The sequence below is a fragment of the Plecotus auritus genome (assembly GCF_963455305.1).
Source record: "Plecotus auritus genome assembly, chromosome: 9".
NCBI classification, from domain to species: domain Eukaryota; kingdom Metazoa; phylum Chordata; class Mammalia; order Chiroptera; family Vespertilionidae; genus Plecotus; species Plecotus auritus.
In genome coordinates, this window is record NC_137783.1 from 102411934 (window position 1) to 102431721 (window position 19788).

At 43.7% G+C, this 19788-nt stretch overlaps 1 protein-coding gene across 4 annotated transcripts in view; it reads left to right on the forward strand.

Moving 5' to 3' along the window:
• Positions 1–19788, forward strand: part of RAB30 (RAB30, member RAS oncogene family) — a 77390-nt gene that overhangs the window by 38758 nt on the left and 18844 nt on the right. Inside the window, exon 1 of one of the 4 annotated variants that reach the window (XM_080687549.1) lies at positions 1760–1867. The exons of the other annotated variants lie outside the window; for them this stretch is intronic. The gene's annotated coding sequence lies outside the window, so the exon portion shown is untranslated. Of the gene's footprint in view, positions 1–1759; positions 1868–19788 lie in introns of those variants that run through there. 4 annotated transcript variants of the gene reach the window in all.

The window sequence follows — 19788 nt, forward strand, 5'->3', positions numbered from 1 at the left end:
TCTTTATTAGAGGCTTTCCCAAGATGTCACTCTGAATGTGATCCTTGGCTGTGTTGCTCCTGATTGCGGGAGGGGAGGGGGTAAATAAAAGCTGTCAAGATCTTGACATTGTGGTAAGTGAAAGAAGCCACTCATAAAAGACCCCACAGTGTATGATTTCATTTATGTGAAATGTCTAGAATAGGCAAATCTATACAGACAGAAAACAGATTAGTAGTTGCCTGGGGCTGGAGAGTAGCTGAAATGCAGAGTGACTGCTAATGGGTATAGGGTTTTCTTTGGGGGGCAGTGATGAAAATGTTCTAAAATTGATGGTGGTGAGGGTTGTATAACTCTATGAATATACTAAACACTGCTGAATTGTACACTTTAGAAGAGTGAATTGAGTATGTGAATTATATCTTAATAAGCCATCCCAGTGGTGATGGTTGTACACTCTGTGAGTATACTAACTACCATTGAATTGTACGCTTTAAGAAGGTGAATTGATTATGTGAGTTCTATCTTAATAAAGTTGTCAAAAAAGAAAAAAGCTGTCAGGAAACTGAGTATGGCATGGAGATGATTAACTCTGAGCCTTCCTGTGGCATGATTGGGCTGGGCTGTTTTGGGGAGCCCCTGAGGCAGCATCTTCAGGTTCCCTAGGTTGCATTCGCTCGGGAGGAGTCTTCCGCTCCTCTTTGCAGTGTGTGGCTCTACCCGACAGTGTCTGGTAGTCAGGAAGGTGTGTGGCACTCCACCTGTGTAGACACGTGCCCTCTGTTATGCTTCCCTTCAGACGTGCTGGGTCCTTCTGGACCAGAGATACTCTTACTTTTTATTATGGAAAATATCAAAGATTTACAGAAGTAGAGAGGCTAGTACAGTGAACCCCCATGTTCCCATCACCCACGTTCACCAGTGATCACTTCATGGACATTTTTGTTTCATCTGTATCCCCCAAACCCTTCTCCCAGATGGTTGTAAAGCAAATTCTGGGCATTTCTGTTTTATGCTCTCCAGAGACTAAGCAGCCAGACTTCTGCCAGTGGGGAGAGGACTTAGGGACTGCTTTCCAGCGGCTTTCACTCTTGTCTTAGTCATTGTAGCATCCTATGCCCCTAGGTACTCGGGACTGCCATTCCCCGGCCTGGAAGGATTCTGTGGTTTAAATCGGCTCAGCTCTCAGCTTTCCCTGCATCTGGTTTAGGGTTCAGATTTCTTGAATCTGCTAAGCCAGTCTCCCTTTTCCCTGTACTTGCACGGTTTTGTTGCTAAGAAAAAAACAACAACACTCCACCGACTTACTGTGGATTTCAGGAGCAAGTGAAATTAGATGCAGCTGTTCTGTGTGCTGCAGGCTCAGGAAGATCAGCTGGTCTTCTCCGCCACCCCAACCTCCCCCCCCCCCCCCGCCCTCCCGCCTCAGTGGTGCTCTATCCTACCCTGATCTACTCAACCCTAGAGCCCTATTTCATTTAGTTATGTATCTTTTGATTTATTTGCCTTCACAACTCATTTGCAATCTTCTGAGCACTAAGGGGCTCCTCTTATTTTACCTCCCCTTCCTTCTGACCTTGAGTCGGCAAAGTTAAGGAGTCCCGCATTTGTGCCTTGCTAGCGTTTTGTGCTCACCTTTTATTACAGAATGGTTTGCTTGCACTTTGCATGCAGCATTGCAGTTTGTTTACCTGCCTATTTCCCTGCGAAGCCGGGTTTGTGGGTAGGACTGTGTCGGTTTGTCTCTGAATCATGAGCACAATGCGTCGCTGCCAAGTGCACATTTGTTAACTCACAGACTGGATTGCTGAACACTGTGCTTCCAGGGTGGGGACAGACAGCAGACAATGCCCCTTTCCTTCTCGCTTTTTATTGACACCACCGATTGGTAAATATTAAGGAGCAAAACATGCCTTGTCTGGTGGCTTGCTGTTATGCAATGCTGTTCCCTTTGCTTTCAAGTCTGGTGTTTTTTACTTAGTCAGCAGGTTGGAGAGGGAGGGAGGGAGGGAGGGGGGCCATTGGAGTGTAAACATCCTACCAAAGAAGGAATGGACTTTGTCAGAGATGCCTTGTTTCCCTTGATAGAAAGGCTTGTGGTGGTGGTGGGGCGGCGGGGGGGTGGTGGGGGCGGGGGGTGGAGGTGAAAAATAGGGGGGATAAATGGTGATGGAAAATAATTTAAATTACATTAAAGAAAGAAAGGCTTGTGGTCTACAGTCTACTTCACAACTGGAGAAGGGTATTTGTTTTCTTTTAAGGATGGGGCAATTTATTTATTTGTTTAACCCTCACCTGAGGATATGCCTCCCCTCCCACCCCCCGCCAGAAAATGATTTTATTAATTTTAGAGAGAGAGGAAAGGAGAGGGAGAGAAACATCAGTTGCATCCCATATGCACCTTGACCAGGGAATCAAAGCTGTGGCTCCAACCAACTGAGCCACACTGGACAGGGCAGGTATTTGTTGTTTTGACAGCTACTTAGTTCTGCACAGACTTCCATTGCTTTTTTCCTTTGAGCAAAATGCCAGGAGAATTTTTAAAATTACTGATTACAGTACTTAAAAATCTGGTGCTAAGGTGTTATCTATGAGAGGTCCTATTGCAAAATATAACTTTGCAAGGGCAACACTTAACCTGTTTTTTCTTAAGGTTTGTTCCTCGAGATGCTGTGATCCTCCAGAAAGAAAGAAGTAGAGAACTTGTGGTCAAATTTGGGGTGTGGATTCAACAAAGTTAAATAGAGTTCCTTAGTTCAAGGATTCTCAGAGCCTTGCTACTGTGTGTTGTGGCTCTCTTAGAGGGCTATGTAGTAGGCAGAATTTCCTAAATTTACTTTTCTTTTTTAAAAAATATATTTTTATTGATTTCAGAGAGGAAGGGGGAGGGAGAGAGAAATAGAAACATCAGTGATGAGAGAGAATCATTGATCGGCTGCTTCCTGCACGCTTCCTACTGGGGATCGAGCCTACAAGCGGGGCATGTGCCCTTGACCAGAACTGAACCCAGGACCCTTCATTCCACTGAGCCAAACTGGCTAGCGCCCTTAAATTTACTTTTCTTCTGATGAGCAGGTGATTTGAGTTTTGTGTTTTGTAGACCACATACAACTCTGGAAATAGCCCCTCAGATTAAATTCATCCTTTGAGGTCTAGTTCAAATGCTACTTCCTCCAAGGCTTTTCTGTCTCCCCCAGAGATATATACCCTTTTCCTTTTCTGAATTGCACTGCCTTCATTTGTCTGACCCCTCTCCCCGCAGCCCCGCAACCTTTTCCCTACATAAATTCCGTATACATGTTGTAGCACTTCCACTACATCGGGGACATTATCTTGTACAAAGGTGCTCAAGAAACATTTGCATTTGGTGTCCTAGCTGAGTCATCCGCAGAGTCCAGAGGGCAATGGCCGAGTGGGACTCTCATTGCTGAGGGATATGGGTGGGGAGAGGGCTCACAGCAAGGGTACAGGGCCAGCATAGAGCCTGGTCCTGAAGGATAGATTCAGAAAGCTCAATCAGGAGATGCTGAGAATATTAATCAAATGTGCTGAAGGCTGGTTTTATGCCAGCCACCCTGTGGTCAGCTTTGAATACTTAACATTAACCCTAACCTTTCAAGTAGGTGATATTCTTCCCATTTCATACACGAAGAAATGGGGCATCAGAAAAGCGAAATAGGAGTAAGTACCTGTATATACCAGGCACTGTGCTGGGGACACAAAGATGACTAAAACTCAGGCCTTTCCCTGTAGGGACCCTCGTTTTATGGAGTAGATAGTCTTGTAAATAAATAATTGTAAACAGTGGGGTAACTGCAGTGATTAAGCTGTGGCCAGGGTATCATGGGAGAACTTAACCTGTATATGGGGGGAAGGCGACAAATCCAGGAAAGCTTCAGGGAGAGTGATGTCTGAGCAAGGTGGAACAAGAGTTCAGGATTTGAAGGGACCAAAAATAAACATATACTTACACAAATCTAACTAACTAATCAACTAACCAACTACCTAACTAAATAAATAACAGCATGGGCTGAGAAATAACCTGAGGAATTTATTGTTACTGGAGTATGAAATGTGAGTTAGGTGAGAAGTGAGGCTAGATGAGTTGAGATGATGTTTTAAACATGTTGAAGAGTTTGGGGCTTGATTTTAAAAACCATGGAAAGCCATTGTAGAGTTTTCAGCAGAAAAGCGAGCTATCTGACACATTTTGGATACATACCCAGGTGGTGGGTAGTAGGTAGTATTATTCTCATTTTCTAGGTAGGGAATTGAGTCTCAGAAAGTGACTTGCCCAAGATTACCCAGCTTGTCAGAGGTTGAACAGAGCCATGATTTCAACTCAGATCCATCTGAATCTTCCCTAAGCGACCTCTCAAAGTAACCATGGCCAATGATTGTATTGAATTTCCTACTGAAAAGTACTATTTTTCTCACTCTGACACTTGAATCAGAGAATAGTTTTGAGCATTAATATGATCAAGAGCTAGAACTTAGTGCCATCAGATTCAGAGAAGGAGAGACCAAGGAGGACTTCATGGGAGAGATGGCATCTATGTTGTCCTGAAGGAGAAGGGAAACTAGAACAGATAATGGGAAGCCAGGTGACAGAAAGATGGGGCTGGAGGGGTGAGGTTGTGCCACCATGTGGTAGAGTAGGAGTGAGCATGGAAAACAACACGAGACACAAGCATGCCACTTGCTTTTTCAGATATCTATGTAAAGAGGAAGGAAACAAAAATGATCACATTCCTTAATTTCCATCTTCACTTTAGCTGACTATAAATACACAACTGGCATTTAAAAAATCTTTTTACTACCTAATTGCAGTCACTTGAGAGATCTCCTTTACAGTGTACGGAGATTAATTTCAGTGTCCCCATCCTCTCCTCAATCCCACTATAAACATAAAAGGGCAACAGCTGAGGGTCCTATAGTTAGTAGGACTAAAGCCAGATGTGCAATAAATGACATTTGAGCAAAAAATGCAGTAATAAAAGTCTGTATGAAAATTGAGCTTGCTTACACAGAAGAAGGGTGTGTTTGTGTTGGCTTTTACTTCTCTAAATATTCCTTCCATCTCTGTTATGATTCACTTCAGAGGTTGGAGTTGGGATATTTTTGCAAATACTATTGTGTTATACAGGCTGGGGCAAAAGTAGGTTTACTGTTGTGAGTATGCAAAACACAGTTTATTTTTGTAATATTATTTATTACAAGAGGCCCGGTGCACAAAATTCGTGCACGGGGGTGTGTGTCCCTCAGCCCAGCCTGCACCCTCTCCAATCTGGGACCCTTCGAGGGATGTCTGACTGCCCATTTAGGCCAGATCCCGGTAGGATCTGGCCTAAACGGGCAGTCGGACATTCCTCTCACAATCCAGGACTGCTGGCTCCCAACTGCTCGCTGCCTGCCTTCCTGATTGCCCCTAACCGCTTCTGCCTGCCAGCCTGATCACCCCTAACCACTCCCCTGCCAGCCTGATTGATGCCTAACTGCTCCCCTGCCAGCCTGTTTGCCCCTAAATGCCCTCCCCTGCAGGCCTGGTCACCCCTAACTGCCCTCCCCTGCAGGCCTGGTCCCCCCCAACTGCCCTTCCCTGCAGGCTTGGTCCCCCCTAACTGCTCTCCCCTGCAGGCCTGGTCACCCCTAACTGCCCTCCCCTGCAGGCCTGGTCCCCCCCAACTGCCCTTCCCTGCAGGCTTGGTCCCCCCTAACTGCCCTCCCCTGCAGGCCTGGTCCCCCCTAACTGCTCTCCCCTGCAGGCCTGGGTCCCCCCCAACTGCCCTCCCCTGCAGGTTTGATTGCCCCCAACTGCCCTCCCTTGCAGGCCTGGTCCCTCCCAACTGCCCTCCCCTGCTGGCCTGATCGCCCACAACTGACCTCCCTTGCAGGCCTGGTCCCTCCCAGCTGCCTTCCCCTGCTGGCCATCTTGTGGCGGCCATCTTTGACCACATGGGGGCAGCCATCTTGTGTGTTGGAGTGATGGTCAATCTGCATATTACTTTTATTAGATAGGATAGAGGCCTGGTGCATGGGTGGGGGCCAGTTGGTTTTCCCTGAAGGGTGTCCCAGATCAGGGTGGGGGTTCCCTTGGGGCGTGGGGTGGCCTGGGCGAGGGGCCTGTGGTGGTTTGCAGGCCAGCCACCCACCCCCCCCGGCGACCCAAGCAGAGGCCCTGGTGTCTGGGATTTATTTATATTCTATAATTGAAACTTTGTAGCCTTGAGCAGAGCCAAGCGTCCTGCTTGCTCCGTGGCTGCAGCCATTTTTGTTGGGATTTATTTATCTTCTATAATTGAAACTTTGTAGCCTTGAGCAGAGGCCAAGGGAGGCCAGGGCTGCAGAAGCTTGGCTTCCTCCATCGCCAGGGGCAACTCAAGCCTCCTGCTCTCTCCAGCTCTGTGGCTGCTGCCATTTTTGTTGGGATTTATTTCTCTTCTATAATTGAAACTTTGTAGCCTTGAGTTGAGGCCTGGGCCGGCCAGGGTGTGCGGAAAGCTTGGCTTCCTTCATTGCTGGGGAAACCCAAGCCTCCTGCTCGCTCTGTGTCCGAAGTCATCTTGGTTGGGTTAATTTGCATACTCACTCCTGATTGGCTGGTGGGCGTGGCTTGTGGGTGTAGTGGAGTGATGGTTAATTTGCATGTTACTCTTTTATTAGATAGGATTGTTTTATTTTCCATAAAAACAACTGTACACCTGCTTTTGCCCTACCCGGTATATATTATAGTCAATGGTGTGGTAGAAAGAGGATGCACCTTCGAGTCAAAACATACCTGGATTAGTATCCCTGCTCCTCTACCTACCACTTTTTTCCCTAGGGCACATTGTTAACTTCATTAAGACTAGTCTTATAGATTTTTGATCTTATAATTATGTCCCCTCTGTTTGCCATCATTAAATTTACCCTCATCCCTGGGTAATTATTGGTAGCAAAGAAGCATGCTCTAATATTTCTTATCTGAAAGCAAAATAACAAATCCCAAACCTTTTCTAATTTTGTTTATTACTTATCTTAAACTCTGTTGACATTGTATATTTCTCTAGCTATCTTCTAGGTTTTTCTTTTTCTTTTCTCATTAAAACTTAAAAGTTGTCTGTAGTTTTTTTGCTTTGACTTCTTCCTCTCACTCTAATCTCTTCCTATCATTCCACCAGGACTATTCTTATCTGTGTCCACTAATGACCTTCATGTTGCCAAATCTGAGGCCACTGCTTTCTTTTTTTTTTTTTTTTGCCCCTGCTTTCTATGTGACCTATGACCTGCCCCACGTCAGTCTCTTAGCCTCTTCTCATTGACCATTACTTTGGTTCCTGGAACATGCCATGTTCATTCTCACTTTAGGGCCTTTGCACCAGCTGTTCAGTCTGAAATGTTCTTTCATCTTTATGTGCTTGGCTCTTTCTTATTCAAATATCACTTTAAATATAGCCATCTCAGAAAGGCCTTCTCTGACAACCCGGTCTACAATAGCTACTTAGCCTTGTCCCTTCCTCCTATTTTAATTCTGTAGTAGCACTTGTCACTATCTGATATTTTTCTTGTTCATTTATGTATATGATCATTTCCCCATTCATTCATTGCTCTGTTTTCTGCCCACCTGGGATGTATGTTCTATGATGGGGAACTTGGCTTGTTCTTCGTTATAGTTCCTGGACCAGTGACTGACTGGCTCACAGTAGATACTCAGTACAGATGGATGGAATGAGTGAATGTGTTTTTCTTATCTGTAAAATGGAAAGGCCAATACTCATGTCTCAGAGTTGTTGAGGACTTGCATGACCTAATTTGATAATACATGTGAAGTGAATAGTTCTGTGTTGAGCACACTGTGTTTAATAAATGGAAACTATGATTTTCTAAGTATCTGGCTGATCATAGACATTGTACAAAGATTAGTTAGTTGTCTTTCTTTCTTACAGTCCACACCCCCTGCAGTATTTTTTATTTAAATAACCCGTACTCTGGACAAAGTGAAGCTATGACTCTATGTTTTTTGAAGAGGAGGTTTAAAAAGCATTATTCAATGAATAGTCAACATAAGCTAGTTTAGAACCATTATTAATGTATCTTCTGTCCCCTACCTCCGCATACACACAGAGACACTGCATTATAACAAGGTTTGGCTTTCTCTTGGGAAATTATAATTTTCTTCTTCTCTTTGGTTGTATGATCTTTGCCAATTAATTCTCCATAGGATCAAAGTGTTTTGGGGTTTGATTTCCTCTCTTGTTGTTTAGGTTCTCTGCAAAGTATTTCCAGCTTTTGTGTGTCCTGATCACTTTTTCTTTTGCATTTATTGAATAAATATTTATTTAGGGAGAACTGAGTGCCCGGCAATGGGGACACAGATAAGAATTCATAGGAGCCTCTGTCCTTAAGGTCTAGTGGGGAAAGCAGGACACATAAACCGGTGAGGATAATGAAGTGTTCATGGAGAGAGTCTCCGTAGAACATAGTGGAGGCACAAAGGCGCGGGTGACTAATGCACATGGAGGGGGAAGGAGGGTTTCAGAGATGTGTGGTTGCTCTCCAGCCAACAGGGAGAGAATGGGTGTGTGAGTAAAGGTGTGGAGGATGAACCTTCCTCAGGCTCCGCACTCTGGGAGCCTGGTATGGCTGTGTGGTCACAGCTGTGGTGGCAACTTAAAGGTCACAAGAAACAAAGCCAGAGAGATGAGCAGGGGCTGAGTTGTGAATGGCTTTGTGTGCCCAGCTAGGGACTGTGAACTTTCTCCAACAGTAACAATGACAGGAGCAGCACCTAACATTTATATTTTTTAAATATGTTTTATTCATTTCAGAGAGGAAGGGAGAGGGAGAGAAAGATAGAAACATCAATGATGAGAGAGAATTATCGATCGGCTGCCTCTAGCACTCCCCCTACTGGGGATTGAGCCCACAACCTCAGGCATGTGCCCTGATCGGAATCGAACCGTGACCTCCACTGTGCCACACTGGCTGGGCAACACCTAATATTTCTTGAGTGCTTCCTCTGTGCCAGGTTCACTTCTTCATGCTGAGTTGTATTAATTCTTTTAATTGCACAACCACCTTTGGAACAGGTACTGTTATTACCCCTGTTTACAAATAAAGAAACTTAGGCACCAGGATGATAGGGGACTTGCCCAAAGCCCCCAAAGGCAGAGGCAGGACACAGACTGAAGCAGTTTGGCTCCAGAGCTCACTCTCATCACCAGGGCACTGTACTTCCTTTCAAATGGTTTTGTATAGACACCAGGGAGCAGTGGAGCAGATCTAAGTGTGGAGATGACATGGTCAGATTCACTCTTTGGAAAGGTTGCTGTGGAGTCCCATTGCCTCTTGTACAGGAGTTGGTTTCTAAAAGCATCTACGGCCACCGGGCCTGTGTGGCTCAGTGGTTGAGTGGTGACCTATGGACCAAGAAGTCACGGTTCGATTCCCAGACAGGGTATTTACCCTGTTTGTGGGCTCGATCACTGATGAGGCAGGAGGCAGCCGATCAATGATTCTCTGTCATCATTGATGTTTCTATCTCTCTCTCCCTCTACCTTCCTCTCTGAAATCAATAAAGATATATTTAAAAAATAAAATAAAAGCATCTAGGGCCAAAAGTGCAGTTACATTTCTCCTGGAAGTGAGGAGTGCCTGAGTGAGTTTTGCTACGTTAGTGGTAGCATTTCATGTCTCAGTCAGCTCAACACAGCAGCTTTCCCCCAGCCCTGGAACAGAGGGCAGTCTCTGGTAGACATGCATCTAAGAGATGAATAGTCGGCTTGTCTTGATGGGCCCTGGTGTTTGAAAAGCACAAAAGCGTGTCACACTCCTGTGGAAACTGAGCCCTGCGAGTGTCCCATGTTTGGGCTCCAGTTGCGAGTGTCCCCCCCATGACCCACGTGGTTCAGGGTTCAGGTTCAGGGTTTGGGTTCTGGAGGAGGCCGCACACAAATGAAAGAGACTAGAAAATATTAATTTGGTGATAGTGGGGGCCAGGCGGAAGCCCAACTCTAGGGGGAGGACTCCGCTTTGCTCTGGCCTTGCTATCCCTTTATTAAGGTTTGGGATCCACCCATAGCCAGTAATAGCCAATCAGCAAGGATTTACATAAGACTAAAATGTGGGAGTTGCTTTAGCTATCATTGTCTCAGCTAGACAGTGAGTGGTTGGCTCTGACCTTTCAGAGCTTCCAAGGTTAACCAGCCTTCCAGGTTCCTTGTCCACACCTCTCTGCAAGTGAGGACAATGGGCAACTTCTGACAGAGCCCCTCAGTGGTGACAACAGACTCAGCTGCTCCTCTCACTTTCTTCAGGGCCCACTCTCACGGGCTGCAGAGCTCAAGTACTGCTTAGATTGTGATTTCCCCTGTCCCTGTTTCTCTCCCAGGAGGAGTGGCACGGATGTAAGTTAGGCCTGTGCGTGATGACAGCAGAGCGGAGGAAGGTCTGCATATGAGTGGGGAAGTGAGAAGAAGGCAGAGAGAGTAGGCAGCACAGGGCAGCTGCAACCCAGGTGTGAGAGGCTGGCCCCCATGAAGGTCAGGGCAAGTGCACAGGAGAGTATGGATGTGACAGATGTAAAGAGGTTAAATATTCTGGACCCAGTGACTGATTGGATTTGTTCCCTTCAAGCTTTTTCTGATCTGAAAACATAGTTCATCATTGCATCTTTCTGTTTTTAGTCTTGTAAAATCCCTTCTAATTTCCAACTACATGAGCTTTAGTAACACATATTCCTGGTTTATAGCTACTGAAATAGGCTTAAGAATTTTCTGCAAGCATTAGGAACTTTGACCAATCTGTCTATTCTGTCACAATGGTGAAATATTTCTGCTTTGTTGTTGTTGTTGTTACATTATATTAGGCCAGATCTCTCGATAGCACTTGAAAAAAACCACTACGATGTTTTTCTCTTACAGATTTTATGCTAAGTTCATGGATTCTTCAAAAAATGATTTTGTAACTACTTTTAAGAAAACTTGAACATGATTACAATGATAAAAACCAAACAAACGCACCAGTGTACATGAAAAAGAGACAGGGAGAAGCATATCAAAATGCTAACAGTGATTGTGTTCCTTTGGTAATTTATTTTCCCCTGTGCTATGTTTTCTACGTTTAAAAAAAATGTGTCGGTGGTACATGCAAAATGTTAAAAACGTACTTAAAAATGAAAAAAAAAAACTTAAAAATAATCTCCTTGTAATCCCATAATCCTAACACAACACACGTTCTTACTTTTGAAGTGCCCTTGTTCATATGCAGGCTTATTTTTCATAGCCGCAGTCCTGATAAGTGCAGCTTTGTGTATTCTTTTTATTTTATAGCCCATTGTCAACATTATTTCATATTTCTGCATAGTTTTCATAATTGGCATTTCTAACGGCTGCCCTGCATTCCAGGGTGTTGATGTTCCATGCTGAACTATCCCTTGTTGGACATTTGGATTGTTTCCAATTCTCTTAGATAAGTCGTAGTGAGCATTTTTGTTCACTTAGCATTTTGAGTTGGTTCAGTTCTTTCCCTAAAGTGATTTCCCAGCAGTGAGCTCAGTGCATGACAGCTTTGAACTCTGTGATGGCTTTGGCTTGTACCAAGAAAGATCATGATTTCTGGAAGGGCCAGTTGAAAGTGGATGGTCACTGGTATTTCAACAAAGTGTATTATTTCTAAATTTCATGTTTATTGAAGAAAATTTAGGAAAGATATAAACATATAAAGAAGGAAATAAGCTATAATCCTGCCACCCAGAGGTAAGCATTTTAAAAATGTATTTCCTACCCGGCTGGTGTGAATCAGTGGTTGAGGTCCCCAGTTCAATTCCCGGTCAGGGCACATGCCCAAGTTGCAGGCTCGATCCCCTGCAACTCCAGGAGGGGCTTTGCAGGAGGCAGCCATTTGATGTTTCTCTCTCATTGATGTTTCCATCTCTCTCCTTTCCTCCCTCTCTCACTCTCTCTCTCTTAAAAAAAAAAAAAAAAAAAAAAAGAAAATCAATAAAAAATGTATTTCCTTTCAAGTATATATTTCATCATGTTACATCATGTGGCTCTATGAAAGTATAACCTCTTCTCTATTGTTGGATGGCAGTTTACTCCTTCCTCCATTTGCGGGGTTTATTTTAAGTCATACTGGAATGAACTTTCTTGTGAAGAAATCTTTGTGCACATCTTGGAATCATTCCTTAGGAAAAGTCCCCCAAGCAGAATTGCTAGGTCAAAGAGGGTGCACATTGTTAAGGCTTTTGATGAAAATCGAAAACTTGCTATTGAGGAAAGTTGTGCCATGTTATACTTCACCTGGTTAGAAGTCTACAGGAGACAGGCTGGGTGACAGCTGACCAGGGCCTGAGCCAGGTGGGTGTGGTAGAGACAAGCTGGAGCAGAGAGAGAATTCAAGCAACATTTCTGAAAGAAAATCTGTGGACCTTGGTGACAGATGGCTTTTGGCATGCTGTGTGTGTGTGTGTGTGTGTGTGTGTGTGTGTGTGTGTGTGTGTGTTGGGGGACCATGTTGAGAAAGAATATCTACCTTGTCTTCTACATCGGAATTCGCCAAGATGCAGATATGATAATTAGCAAAGCACTTGCAAACCTGAGGTGTTGTTTAGACATAAACGCTATGGATAGTAACAGTAACTAAGAAACCCCTCCCAACAGGGCTGTCTCAAGGATGAAATGGGCTGGTGTGTGTAGAGCTCTTAGGCTCTAGACAGATAGTTTTCTCCAAGAAGCTTCACAGACTCAAGCAAATTCCTATAGTTTATCCTCATCTATGTGAGTCCCAGAGCACGTGGACACCTTCTTCCCTTTCACTTTGTCCTGCTTCCAGAGCGGAGAGAATCTGCTAAACAGCTGATAAGAGTTCAGCTGGAGTGAGAGTCTCCTGGCAGAGGAGACACCTCTGTCCTTGGTGGGCCTTGGGTCCCCCCATGGGCTGCAGCCCTGACCTCTGGCCACTTGGCCAGGCTGCACTGTGTGTGCAGCCTCAGGGAGGAGACTGAAGATGCTGATAAGGAGGCCCTTCCGGTCCAGCCATACAGGCACAGGAAGGCTTCTGCAGAAGAGAGATTAGACACAGCCCCTGATTTAGAGAGCAACAAGGAGGGCCAGGGAACAACCTCCCCGACTCCCCCCTCCTCCCCCCCAACCCAGCTCTTTATGGGTGGTATTGTTTATTGTTGGAGGAGGACAACAGAGGGAGCCTTGCCTGCTTGTGCAGAGGACGGAAACAGCAAGTTGGGTCTGGAAGGGCCTTTTTTCAGAACAGTTCAATAAACATGATTTGCAGATAGAATCTCTCCATCTTGGAAAGGAATTAATGAGTAGGAAAGGTATCTTTCTTTTCCCCCAGGAAACAAGGTGCTAGTATTTCCAGGAGCATCCAAGACTCTTTGTCAAGCACCTGTGCCCAGGTGCTTCATATGGAAACTAATGAGCTCTGCCTGGGGAGTTAACACAGGGGAAATCCAGTGCAGCCGGCCCTCCCTTCTCCTTTCACCTCTCTGTAGGAGACCCAACCTATGCTCCGGGCAGTGACACCTGCTTCCTCTGGAAGGTGACAGAGCATTGTTACTTTAACAATCTGATTCAGACATTTGCTTTGGTTAATGCTGATGAAATGCTGTTTCAAAGCTTAATTTTCAATTTCCTTATGTGTCTGGTATCCCAAATGTATTGTGTATTTCTAGGAAATAGGAAAATATAAAAGACAATACAGACAAAGACTATAAATAGTTATTTTATTGTTTTGCTTTTTAAAAATAATACTGTGAAGGTCTCAGGCCTACTTTGTTTTTATTTTTTATTTTATATGTCTTTAAAAATATTCCCAAGGGCTGTTTTTGAGCTCCCTCTCATCGATGGCTCCATGCCAGCCTCCCTGGAGGTTATGCCCTTGGCCTTGCTCAGTAGGGAGTTATCTTTGCAGACCTTATTCATCCTACCTAGCAGCAGCTCTGATTTGGTGTCAAAGGACCAGGAATGTTCTTCTGGCTGTTGCTAGCATGCTGCATGGCTGGAGGCAACTCACTCTTTTGAGTGCTTCTTCAAGGAAGATTCTGTGTCAGAGTACAGTGAGAGTAATTTCAGAGCAGGAATGCATGATACACATGTGCCAGAGTTTTACTTTTATCAGTGACACAGATACACTATTGTTCTACCCATTGGTTTTGGCTGTCATACACCGGATACTTGGTCTTGAGGGAAATCGGTCTGAAAGAATGAATCTACAGTGTAGGGACTTGCTGTGCTGAGATATGTTTGTTTATTTATTTTTTAAATCCTCACCCAAGGATATTTTTCCATTGATTTTTAGGGAGAGTGAAAGAGAGAGGGAAAGATAGAGGGAAACATCGATGTGAGAGGAACACATCAAAAGGTTGCCTCTTGCACAAACTCTGATCACTTAATGCACATTGCAGATGTCCTTTGCCGGGGAGGAGCCTGCAACCAAGGTATGTGCCCTTTTCCGGAATCAAACCCGAGACTCTTTGGTCCACAGGCTGACGCCCTATCCACTGAGCCAAACCGGCTAGGGCCTGAGATATGGTTTAATAGAGAAACAGTGGTACCCAGAGTCTAGGTGGGATAGTCCTTCTATGTCATGTGAAAGGGTGCAGCAGAGCAGACAAAGAAAAGAACAGAGAAACAGAGCACTCCAAACAGATTTTTTTTTTTTAAAGGGCCTCTCTCACTGTATTAAGCACTACTGTAGACTGAATAGAAGGGCAGAGTATAATTTGTTAGGAATTGGAGGTTATCTTTTTTCCTAGAAAGAACTAGATACCTCAGCCTCCCCAGAGGCAAACACTTGCTGGTTTTCTTTTGTAACCTTCCCAGAGCCTTCATGCTTCCACAGATAAATAATGATATGCCGGGGTTCTTTTCCCCGGCCTTACAAAGGGTTCAGCATTCTGGAGAAAGGGGCTGCGCATAGATGATTAAGAAGGAGTCCAGGACGAAAGATATTTTTGAAAGGCATTGGGGGTCAGAGGAGCTTCCAGCTAAAGGAGCTAGAAGGCTCTCCCCTTGACCAAGGACGCTGCTTTTATTCAACACAACCTGTCCTAAGGCAAGGTGGAAATATACACTTCAAAGGGTACAGTATCAAAGGATATACAGAAACATTGTCAGTTTGGGGAATAGCCTACAGCTGTTCAGGTGTTTGGCCAACAGGAGGCAATAAAATGCCCTGAGCTGCCTGGCAGCTAACAATACCATTCAGGTTTGGGGGGAGTGCCTTTTAGACATTTCCAACAGGTAAATTACATATGTGACACAACCCTGTTGAGCTCCCCAAGCTTCACCAATCTTTTGGTAAAACTCTTGTAATTATTACATGCTGGAATTGGTTCTCGGCAATGATATGCCTGTTCATACTATACACACCACTTTCCACCTTCCTTCTTTCACTTAATGCACATTGCAGATGTCCATAGCAGGCTGCGTGGTATGTTGATGTATAGTTTCCACAGACTGTACAACTATTTTCCTGCTGCTGGACTTTCAGATTGTTTCATATTTGCTGTTGCAAACACTGTTGTAATGAATATTCTACTCCAAGTATCTTTGTACACATGCATCAGTATAAGTGTAGCATAGATTCCTAGAAGTGGAATTGCTGGTCAGAGGGTTTGTAATAGCCTTTCTGTTTTTAATCAGTATTGCCCTACATAGAGGTGGCATTGACTTACCTCCCACCATCAGTGTAACCAGTGCCCATTGTTCCATATTCTCTCCAATACGGAATGAACTTTGCCAATCTGCAATGAAAAATGGTTTCTGTTTAAACATTCATTATCATTTTCATTATGAATTATAATTTATATTTAAAATTAAAACTTATAATTTATAATTATGAATGATAAATTTTATAGAGTTTGATTTACTCTAAAGAGTGAAGCTGATCATTAAAAAAATATGTAAGTGCCCTTTTTATTTCCTGTCATAAACTATCTGCTCATGGTCTTTACCCATTTTTTCTGTTGTGTTATTCAATTTTTCTTATTGATTTGTAGGTGGAACTCTTTATGCATTTAAGGAAGTTAGCCTTTAGTTGTATGTATTTCAATGAGTTCATTTTTGTTGTTATGCCATAGAATTTTTAAAAGATTTAATTAGTCACTGGTCAATCTGTTTTATGGCAGGGGTGGGATATATCTAGCCTATGGGTCGCATAAGTCCTGCGAAATCATTTGGTGTTTGGTCTGGCCCTGCCAAGGCATTAGGGGTGAGTTAATTAAATATTTGACCAAATATAGCAGGCTAATTTTCAAGTTGATAATTTTGTGTGGCCTGTGAATGATGTTATAAATATCCAAATGGCCCTTGGCAGAAAAAAGGTTCCCCACCCCTGTCTTTTTTTCGATCAGTTGCCTCCTGCACAACCCCCATTGGGGATGTGCCCGCAACCAAGGTACATGCCCTTGACCGGAATCGAACCTGGGACCCTTGAGTCCGCAGGCCGACGCTCTATCCCCTGAGCCAAACTGGCTAGGGCCCCACCCCTGTCTTATGGCCTTGATTTTGAGTAAGTTTTAGAAGGTCATCCCCACTTTAAGATTTTGTATATGTCATGCTTTTTTCTAGTACTTTCATGCTTTTGTTTTTAAAAATCCAAATCTTTAATTTATCTGGAATTTATTTAGCATAAAGAGTGAGATAGAATTCCAATTTAACATTTACCCATAAAGATGTGGGTTTTGATCTGTGTACTTTTACTCACTAGTTTTGTAATTTTGACCAAATTAATTAACCTCTGTGAAGCTCAATTTCCTTATCTGTATAATGGGAATAAGAATAATAACAATTACCTAATGGAGTTGTTGAAAAGGTTAAGTAAGATTATATATGGAAAACATTCAGCATAGTTCCTGACCCATATTAAGTGTTCAAATCATGGTCCACATTCCCAGGAACCTGGGACTACATAGTGTGTTCCAGCAAGGGGAGAAGTTCCAGGTGGTTAGGAGACAGAGGATACCTTGCAACTCACTAGGGTGTGATTTAGGGTGAGTCACTTTGTCACCTAAACCCTCAGTTTCCTCACCTGCATATTGAATGATCAGAGCCAGTCCATGAGATATTGGCAGATCCCCTGTAAGGGACCATATAAAAAAGATGGAGAATATGGCCCAGTAAATGAGGAGCAGGGATGGCACAGGGGGGTATTTGACACCACTAGCCAAGCAGCATAATTACCTTGCAATAACATGAAATTAACAGCCGGTGTTAAGCAAGTGAGCTTGCAGCAGTTGATTATAATAATGTTTAGTAATTGCCTTCTGGTAATTAAGCAATAATGAGCTTCCTGAGACAGAACCTTGTTAGAGCAAAAGATGGATCAAATCCTTTCAATTCAGTGTATACATCTTGAGCACAGCGGTGGGATATGCAGACACGAGTGTCTTGTTGAAGCATGCTTCTTGTCCTTAAGGACAGTTGGGGCAATAGACATGTAGAGCACTCCCTTCTCCATCAGGCAGGTGCACACGCCTAGATGTACTTGGAGGAAGGCCCACAGCGGCTGGAGTTGTCCAGGAGGGAGAGACTTTGCCTTCAGAGCCCCACATGCCAGACTGAGCCCAGTCCCCAAGTGTGGCGCAGCATCTAAAGAGCCCCAGCTCAGAAATGCCTTCTTCAATGTCACGTGTTGCCCCTTTTTATTCTCTCTGTTTGGTTGTTTGGGTTCATCAGGCGTATTCTGTTTCTTATGCTCTGCCCATCTCCCTCTGCAGCTTCTGGGTGGGCATGGTGTTGTGTTTAGGGCCTCTGTTTTTACTGGACTTGCTGACTAAAATTTTCCCTGGGTGGGGTTGCCGGATAAAATATAGGATGCCCAGTTAAATTGGAATTTCAGGCAAACAACCAATAATTTTTTTAGTGTAAGTATGTCCCACACAGTATTTGGGTCACACTTCTATACTAAAAAATTATTCATATGTCCATGTCATATTTGGAATAAACATATTAAAATTTATTTGTTGCTATCTGAAATTCAAATTTAACTGGTGTCCTTACTCTCTTTCTTTCCTTTCCTCCCTCCTTCCTTTCTTCTTTGCTCCCTTCCTTCCTTCATCTAGCAACCCTACCTGTATGGCCCCAATTCCAATGCTATAAAATAGCATTGACTACACTAATGTTTAATGGAGCCCTAGTAGCAAAGGACGTTAAAAGGTGTTATATGAGAAAAGAATTCTGAGCTACAATCATGCTTGGTAAACCCTGGATTAAATGAAGTTAGACAGTTTTCTTAATTATGGGGATTTTTAGAACCTTTTAAATCTCCAACATTGGGTTGTAGTATGTAGTATTTCTCAAAGGTATGTCACTATTCTTCCCTTCTCCATTTCTGAGTATTTAAGGTTATAGGAGCAAATGCTGAATGGATGCTGATGGTCTCTGATCGTAGACCATGAATTCTTATGTTGGGTTTTGGGAAAATACTTCTCTTTAGAAAAAAACAACAATTTTGTATAATGTTATGATTCTGTTTTTTTTTTTTGGCTCAGTGGATAGAGCGTCCGCCTGCGGACTGAAAGGTCTCAGGTTCGATTCCCGTCAAGGGCATGTACCTTGGTTGCGGGCACATCCCCAGTAGGAGGTGTGCAGGAGGCAGCTGATCGATGTTTCTCTCTCATCAATGTTTCTAGCTCTCTATCCCTCTCCCTTTCTCTCTGTAAAAAATCAATAAAATATATATTAAGAAAAATATATATATTTTTTTATTGATTTCAGAGAGGAAGGGAGACGGAAAGATATAAACATCAATGATGAGAGAGAATCATTGATTGGCTGCCTCCTGCACACCCCCTACTGGGGATGGAGCCTGCAACCCGGGCACGTGCCCCTGACTGGAATCGAACCCGGGACCCTTCAGTCCATAGGCCAGTGCTCTACCCACTGAGCCAAATCGTCTAGGGCTGATTCTGTTTTTGTTTTAAAGCCATACATTTATAAAATATACAGATAGATGTGAGTATATAGAAATAAAAAAACTAGAAGGATGTATATACCACAACTTTAACTGTCCTTATCCCCAGGAAGAGGTGTGGAGAGGGAAAGATTATAGGTGATTTTCTTTCCTTTTCGTTTGGCTGTATGTCCTGTAATCTGTATATATGACTCTTGACAGAAGGGTTAAAAAATGTGATTATTTCATTTTAAAAAGGATCACTATTCCACGTATTATTTTATTTGCCTCCCAAGCAACTCAGTGATCGAGGCTCTAATAGTATCCCCATTTTATGGAGGAGGAAACTTAACACAGCTCTGTAGCAGACTCGGGTCTCCTGATTTCATTGTCATGCTGCCTGTGTGGTATGAGAGAATGGGCTATCCTGGGAGGGGTAGTGGCACCTGTCCACCCAACCCTCACCTCCCTCTCCCCACTCCCCATTTTACAGGGTCTCAGTTGAGACTGTGAGAGGGAAAGGACCTGAGTGAGACACATGGTTTTTGAACAAGGACATGTCCTCAGATTATCTTTTTCTTGGGCAGGGGCTGGGGATCAGAAGGCAGGACAGGGATTTTATTCACCAGAAGGCTTGACTTTATCTGTTATACTAGACCAGAAGGACAAGGGGGAAGTGTTCTGATTCACAACGGTGAATACAGTTTTGTTTTGTTTTTTTAAAGGTCACTTTGTTAAATGATTTATGCTGCCAAAATCACATTGCTCAGAATTTTTTTTGTCTTTTTTTAAAAAAATCTTTATTATTGAAAGTATTACATAGATTCGCTTTTTTCCCCCATTAACCGCTCCTGTCCTCCCACCCCGCACCACCAATTTTTTTCTTTTCAAGCTTTGCCAAGTACACGGTTCCTG